This window comes from Camelus dromedarius, chromosome 9 (genome assembly GCF_036321535.1).
Source record: "Camelus dromedarius isolate mCamDro1 chromosome 9, mCamDro1.pat, whole genome shotgun sequence".
Lineage (NCBI taxonomy): Eukaryota > Metazoa > Chordata > Mammalia > Artiodactyla > Camelidae > Camelus > Camelus dromedarius.
This window is the reverse complement of record NC_087444.1, coordinates 79,653,423-79,661,061: the sequence shown is the minus strand read 5'-3', so window position 1 is coordinate 79,661,061 and position 7,639 is coordinate 79,653,423.

The following is a 7,639-nucleotide window of genomic DNA, read 5'->3' as shown; positions in this document are numbered from 1 at the left end:
TTTTAAGGGCTTTGTGGGAGGTGTCAACCTGCATTCCTCCCTTGGCATTTGGAATAAAGTTGCTAAAGTGTGGGTTCCAAGAAGAGGATGACACTTTTTTTTGCTAATTAACAACTATCGTTTGGTGATTTGTATGTTTCTTGTGGAGTCAAAGGAGCAGTGGGGTGATGAGTGAGAAGGTTAGGAGGAAGAGCCTTGGGTAGGTAGAGGGCCAGAATGGACATTCTTAGTCCTTCAGTGTCCCTCACAGTTCCTGGAATAGTGATGGGGGCAACTGGGAAGTGAGGCATCAGGGAAATCCTGAAGTGGATTTATGAAGATGGACAGGACCTTGGAAACCCATCACTACGTTTGGCGGTGGAGGCCTGTGTCACATATGGTATGACATGGATTGTGGGTTATCATCACTGCAAATTGGGGTCACCAGTTGTGAGTTTTGTCCAGCAAAAGTCCCACCGCAGAAGAACGAAGTTACTCAAGACTTTATCAAGGCAAGACACTGAGAGGGAGCTGGAGACCAACTCCCCGAGCTCCTCCGAAGCTCTTGTATTTGTTGAGAATAGTCAAACAATCAAAGTGAAATACGTCATAGGAATGGGTAAGGGGCATGGTGTACGTGCAGGGATGCAGGTCAGCAGTTTCAGTTCCTGAGAAACAGAAACATTATAATCTTAACTTATACTTAGTTTACAGTATTGATAATACAAACAGTTATTTTAAACCTTAGATAATCATGAGCAAGGTTACAGTGTTTCAAACAATTGATAATGAAAACCAGACCACCACAGAGTCTCCATACAATGATCAGAAATCATGTAAGCATGGGAAGCAGCCCAGCCGTTCCCAGCTGAGGGCTCAGTCAGTCTTCTGTGAGCAGGAGGAGCAGCCCACACGATGCACCTGCGCCTGATGAGTGATGCGTGTCCTGGCAGCTAGGGCAGGGGATGAGCTATGGTTTTCCACAAGCACAAGCAGCTCTGAACCTATGACCTCAAACTAAGCAAAGCAAGCAAAGTATGTCTCTGCTTTTCACGGCGAGGAGACAGTTTGTAGCATATCCTGCTAGTTCGGCAGCTTCCAGGTAACTGAGCTAAGTTCCGTAGATAAGGTGGTGACTGGTACTGAGAGTTTAGTCTTCTGTGCTTAGACATTTTGCTTTGAGGTAGCAGCATAAAGACAAATACAGGGAACATTGGTTTTGATTATAGATTTTTTATGTGCTTACATAAAGGTGAGAATATGATTTGGTAAAAGCAATCATTGCAATTGTTAACCCAAGTTTGCACTCCCGCAACGGATGGCCCTGTTGGGGCTGCCTCGGTTGGACCTGTTTGTGTAAAGAACTTCAGAAGAGGGAGGGTGTTTGTAGGAACGAGGTGCGCAGTGTGTGAGGTGGAGTTGGAGTCTCTGGTGGAGATGCGGACGTCCGTCTGCATCTGTTGGTTGGTTGGTTAATGATCTGGACAAAGCAGATACAGTCCTTACTGGGAGGGGCAGAAAAGAAGCCAGTGGACCCATACAGAGGAACCATGCTCGTCAGTGGCCTGGCAGCTGTGTGCCCTCGAGGAAGTCCTTCAACCTGAGCTACACACTGTTCCTTTCAGAAATGGGAATCATAATAGTTTGTGAGCACTGGGTACATTAGGTATATTAAAGGGAAAGCCATCAGTATTTGTTCCCGGTGAAGAGTTAGGCCTGTAGATGACCATGAGGTGGAGATGTGATCAGGGCTCTCAATGTAGAGGGACAGAGTGTCTGGATAGACAGGGGGTTCTTTGAGTCACCAAAGCTGGTTTGGGCAGGAAAGAGGAGTGCAGTGACCAGACTCCCCATATCCTGAACCAGGCAACCTGGCATTTAATTTCAAATCCCTGTTCATTGCTGGGAGTTCAAAAACATATGACCCACCCTCTTGAGACCTCAGTTTCCTCCCTAGAAACGGTCCATTTGCTGTGCCTGGATTGCACCTGCAGCCCACCTGTTACCACCTCAAAACCCTTCAATCCCAGTGCCATACCTGACCTTTCTGTTTCCTGCTCTACCTGAACACCCTAAGTGCCCTCCCCCAGTTCCATGAGGAGGAAACGGGAGTCTTCAGACCTCTCTGACACCATCCATATGTTCCCCTTGGACAAAACCACAGGCAGGGGAGGGGGCTGCAGAGACCTGAGACCTCCCTGTGGATTCTGTCTGAGCCCCCTCTGTGATTGTGACTTTGAGGAATCCCCCTCTTAGCACTTGGCTTCCATTTCCTCAGGTCTGAAATGGGAATATTATTCATTCTTCCCATGGATTTAGAGGGCTGAAGAGGATACATGTATGATGGAAGTTCTTCAGTGCCCAGATGGCCCTGTAGGTGCCATTTCTGGGAGATGGGTAAGGACCCTCCCATCTTCTGTCCATGCCCACAGAAGTATGTTCACTTTTGGGGAGTTTGGTATAGCTCAGTGGTATGGTGTATGCTTAGCATTCACAAGCTCCTGGCTTCAATCCCTAGTACCTTCATTTAAATAATTTTTTTAAGCTAAGAAAGTATGTTCGGGTTTGACCGAAATGGATTTAACATTTTTAAGGACAATACTATGACCCTTGTTAAAATGCTAAGGAATGCTTTATTCAGGACTATTGGGATAGATGTCAACACTATTACAATATGGGGGAAAAGACTGCGTTCAAGTTTGAGTACAGTAAAGACAGCTGAGGATCTATAGCCAAGGAGCTGAGTAAAGGGGTCAGCGGATGGAAAATTACTAACAGGAAACATCAAGGGTAGGCAAGGGTTCTTGCTAAACTGACTGAGCAAGAATCTTGCTGGAAAAAAAGCTGGAGAGATCAGATACCAAGGGTGGGGTTATTACTAAGCCGACATTGCAGGTTTCTTTATAAAGCTGGGCTAAGCAGGTCCTGCACGGATGGGACAGGGGTTCAGGTCCAGTGGGGAAGAGCTCAGAGGAGTCCAGCTCTAGCTTAGGCAGAGAGAGAGACAGTCGTCGTCCCTCTTACTCAGGAAGGAAGAGGCCTTCTTTGTTCCTGTGAACAAAATACATTCATTTCTCATTTAGTTGCTTTTGTTCATTAAGGACCAGGTGAGAGGAGATCAAGATGGCAGAGTAAGAGGACATGGCACTCACTTCCCATGAACACATCAAATACGCGTCTAGATGTGGAGCAATTCTCACTGAAAACTGACTGGAATCCGGTAGAAGGGCTCCTGCACAACCAAGGCTGTAAGAAAGAGCCACACATAATTGAGTGGGGTGGGAAGACAAGCGACTGGGTCAGGACCGTGGGAATTGGAGGGCACTGAAATTGCCCAGGCAACACTCCCATCCTGGGAATGAGTGGGTCAAGCCTCAGACTTGGCTTCCCTATGGTCTGTGTGGTGGAGACAAGCCTCCTTCTGGTTGGAAAACCACAGTGACATCTGGAGAGCCTGGAGAAGCCTGGAATCTGCTTGAGAGGAGTGTACATGCCCCCGCCTACCCCTGAGCCCAGGCAAAGAGAGCTGTGCTTTAGCAACTCTCACACACACCCCAGCCAGGGGGTAGCCAATGCTCTGGCCCCGCTGACTGCATGCTGCAGCATGGCACTGTGTCTGTGGCAGCCAGGAGCTGGGAAACTCTCAACCCTGGGATGCAGAGCTGACCCGGTCCTGGGCAAAAGCCTGAGTGGGACTTCAGCAGCATTGTTGGTACCGCCTCCACTGGTGCCTCGGACACAGCCCAGATTTCTGATGGCAGCTGCTTGGCTACGGCTCATCCACTTCACCGTATATGCAGGAAAGCCACCCAGGCCTAGCTCCTCCCCTGTGGAGTGGTATCACTAAAGAGTGGGAGTGGTGGTGGCTGGAGACACTATCCCCTGCTAGAGACCACAGGGTGTTGTCCCCAAGGCAGAGTGGAGGGAGGTCTGCTCTAGCAGCTGCTGAGTTTAACATGACCTGCTTGCCAGGTGCCCCAGTCCAGTGCACCCCTGACCGACCCAGGCCAATGCTCTGGCTCGCTCATACCATGTGACAGTACAGCATTTGACCTGGGACAGCCACAACAGGGGAACAGACTTGACCTTGGGCTGCACCTCAGTGTAGCCATGGATGCCTATACAGGCAGCCACCTGGCTTCTCTGTGCACAGAAGTCCCACTTGCTTCAGCACTCCCCTCTTCTGGGGCAAGGGTCTCAGTTTGGGGACAGGGAAGAAAAAACACTTAAAGGGAAAAGAGCCAGCCCTGGCCCAGCCCCCATGGCTTTTGTTCCAATAACACACCTGACAAGGCGGTGATGGCCACTGAGCAGAGAGGAAGTTGCACCTCAGGCTGGGTGCTGGCTCTAGCCCCTCCATCTCCAGCTGCCCTGGTTACTAATAGTTGCCCGCACACCCTGAGGAAAGACTTGACTGGCAGCCACATCAAATCTAGCCCTCCCTCCAAAAGCACTAGGTACACACAGTCTGCGTAGGGACACTCCCACATAAGGACACACTTTCAAGACCACAATAGGTAACTGTTTCACCTATTTTTCAGAGACAGAGGAAGTTACATAAAATGAAAAGGCAGAGGAACTATGCTGAGTTGAAAGAACAAGAGAAAATCCATGAAAAATAAAGATTAACATTTTACCAGATAAATAATTCAAAAACATTGGCAATAAAAATATTAACTGAACTAGAAAAAAGAATTGACCTAGCATTAAACATTTTAAAAAAGAACTAGAAAATATAAAAAACACACAATCAAAAATAAGTAATTCAATAGCAGAAATAAAGAGCACACTAGGAGTAATGAATAGCACAATAAGTAATATGGAAGATCGCACAGGTGATCTGGGAGAGAGAAGACTAGAAATCACCCAATCAGAGCAGCAGAAAGCAAAGCACATTTTTCAAAAATGAAAGCAACCTAAGAGACCTCCAAGATAACATTTAGAATTTCAACATTCAAATTATAGGCGTTTCAGAAGAAGAAAGAGAAAGTGACTGAACATGTATTGACTAAATTATGGCTGAAAACTTACCTAACATGAAAAAGGAAAGATACCCAGGTACAGGAAGTACAGAGGGTCCCAAACAAGATGAACCTAAGTAGACCTACCCCAGGACATATCATAATTAAAATGACAAAAGTTAAAGAGAGCATTATAAATGAGGCAGGAGAAAAACAGTCATATACAAAGGAATCCGCACGAGGAAATCAGATTCTCTGTAGACACTTGGCAGGCCAGAAGCAGTTGGCATGATATATTCAAAGTGCTGAAAGGGAGATTTGGTGTCTATAAGCATTATTTCTTTTAATTGATAAAGAAGATTATCTTAAATAAAGGAAATTAAAATTTTGCCCAGGAACACTGAAATGAGACTAATTGTAAGGCATAGTAAAGCAAAAGCAAATGCTCCTCATCATAGACGGTTAAATGAAGTTTAACAGCAGAGACACGCTGCAGACCGAGAGAAAAGCTAATACCATAACTAATGCAATTCACACAATGTGTATCTTGCTAATGTAACAGCATGCAGGTGACAATCTGTCTAAAATTCCTCTGATACCTTCAAAGTACTTTTAAGTTAATAAAAATGAATACGTTTAAAACATACAATGAAGAGAATTTGCCTTGAACATGGTATATTGTTTTAGCATAATTTACTGCTATAGAGATCCACAATTAGTTCAATTAGACATACAAGATGTCTGTAAACACAAACATGGAATCATTTAAAATGTGAAGTAGTTGGGAAAATAAGGTATTTTGTTGTATTAATATGTTAGAGACTTAGTTGAAAAAAACAGAGCTAAATGCTGACCACACAGAGAGATCTAATAAAAAGATCTAAAGCTAAAAACAGACAACCATCTTACATCAAGTATCTATTTTTTTTGTAATTTGGGGAAAATTAAAACCACATAAGGCACAGGTGATAGGTCATTTTATTTCTTAAAAATGAAATAACATAAGTGAAATACGCCACAAATAAAATTGAACCATAATGAAATATACTAAGATGTAGAATATAAAAGTAAAAACTGTTGATGATCACTTCAGTAGTGATACTAATCAGTTAGACAAAAGTTGATAAAGATGCAGGCCATGTTCAGTAAGAGTCAGTAATGAGAAAAGGTAAGAATTTGTAAAATATATTTGTCTCACAAATGAACAAAAATGTAAATGAAAATTTAAAATATTCTATCATTTTAAACTAACATACATTAAGTTGCCCACATTTTATTTTAGGTCAAGTTCTTATCATAGGGGCTTTACTTTTTTTCCATTTTTTCTCATAAATTTCAATTAACCAAAAGGATATACAGTAAGTAGTTCTTTAAAATAATCCAACCATGTTAAAGAATATTGAAATACTAAGTTGAAAATATTCAGATATATATATAAAACCTTGAATAGATTCATCAATCACTTTTACACAAAGATAGTTCCTAATAGCCCTCAGGTTTTTTTTTTAAGATATTAATTTAGGATTTATAGAAATGATAATTTTCTTTTCTCATCATATTTCTGTATTTTACATTACATTATCAATTATATCTACGATATAAAGAGGGCAGGGAGCATACAATTTCAGGAGAAGAAACTGATTATTCATTAACATGCAAATCAACCATTGGAAATTCCAGGGCTGGGCAGGGAAAGTGCTGATCCAAGTACTAGGAATCCTGTGTGGTCCAAGGACATGAAATGTCATATGTAACAAAAAAATGTATCATGCAACTAGCACAATGAGTGAAAATAAGAGCAGGAGAAAGGGTAAAAACTAGAAGTCTTTGGAAGAGAAATCATAATATTTAAATTAGAAAATGTAGACCAATGGATATGGCATGAGAGAGTTCCTTATGCCACGGAGACCACTTTGCTGTGGTTATCGAACATTGCAGCCCTTGAAGAACTGAGGTAATTTCCAGGTATTGATGGCTCATGATTTCCCCTGATCACAGAGGTTCTGTGATTTAATTAAGCGTCCCTGCTCTCAAAGGCCAATAGATGAACTTGCCTGCCAGTGAGGGTATCTGGACTAAAGTTCTGGTTTTTTTTTTTACACTTAAAACATTTTTTTTTAAATTTGGGGGGAGGTAATTTGGTCTAATGTTTTTTGATTCAAAATTTAGTTTAAGAAACTTCTTACACTAAATAATTGTGGCAGTGGGGAAAGGGAGAGACCGAGATTGGAGATTTTGGAGGATTGATAAATAAGTTTATACTGTATAGCACAGGGAACCATATTCAATATCTTGTAGTAACCTATGGCGAAGAAGAATATAATATGTATGTTCCTATGTGACTCAAGTATTGTGCTGTACGTCAGAAATTAACACAACATTGCAAACTGACTGTACTTCAATAATAATATATTCCAGAGGATTCCAGAGGGAACTTGGTGAGGCCTTTTTCTCTCTGGACGTTCTTCAAGTCCAGGGGTCACGTCTGATCTGAGGTCGCATTTCAGAGGGGACAGTGAGAAAAGGAGGGGGGGGTGAGGGAAACCACACTAGGGAGCGGAGACCCATGGGGTCCAGCAGGACAGCAGCGGGCGGGACCCGGGAGGCACTTAGAGACGTTCGCGCCCCAGCGGAGGCCGTTTAGGAAAGGCCTAGGGGTTGAGACAAGCCTGTGTCCCCTCGGTGGCTCAGGAGGCGGA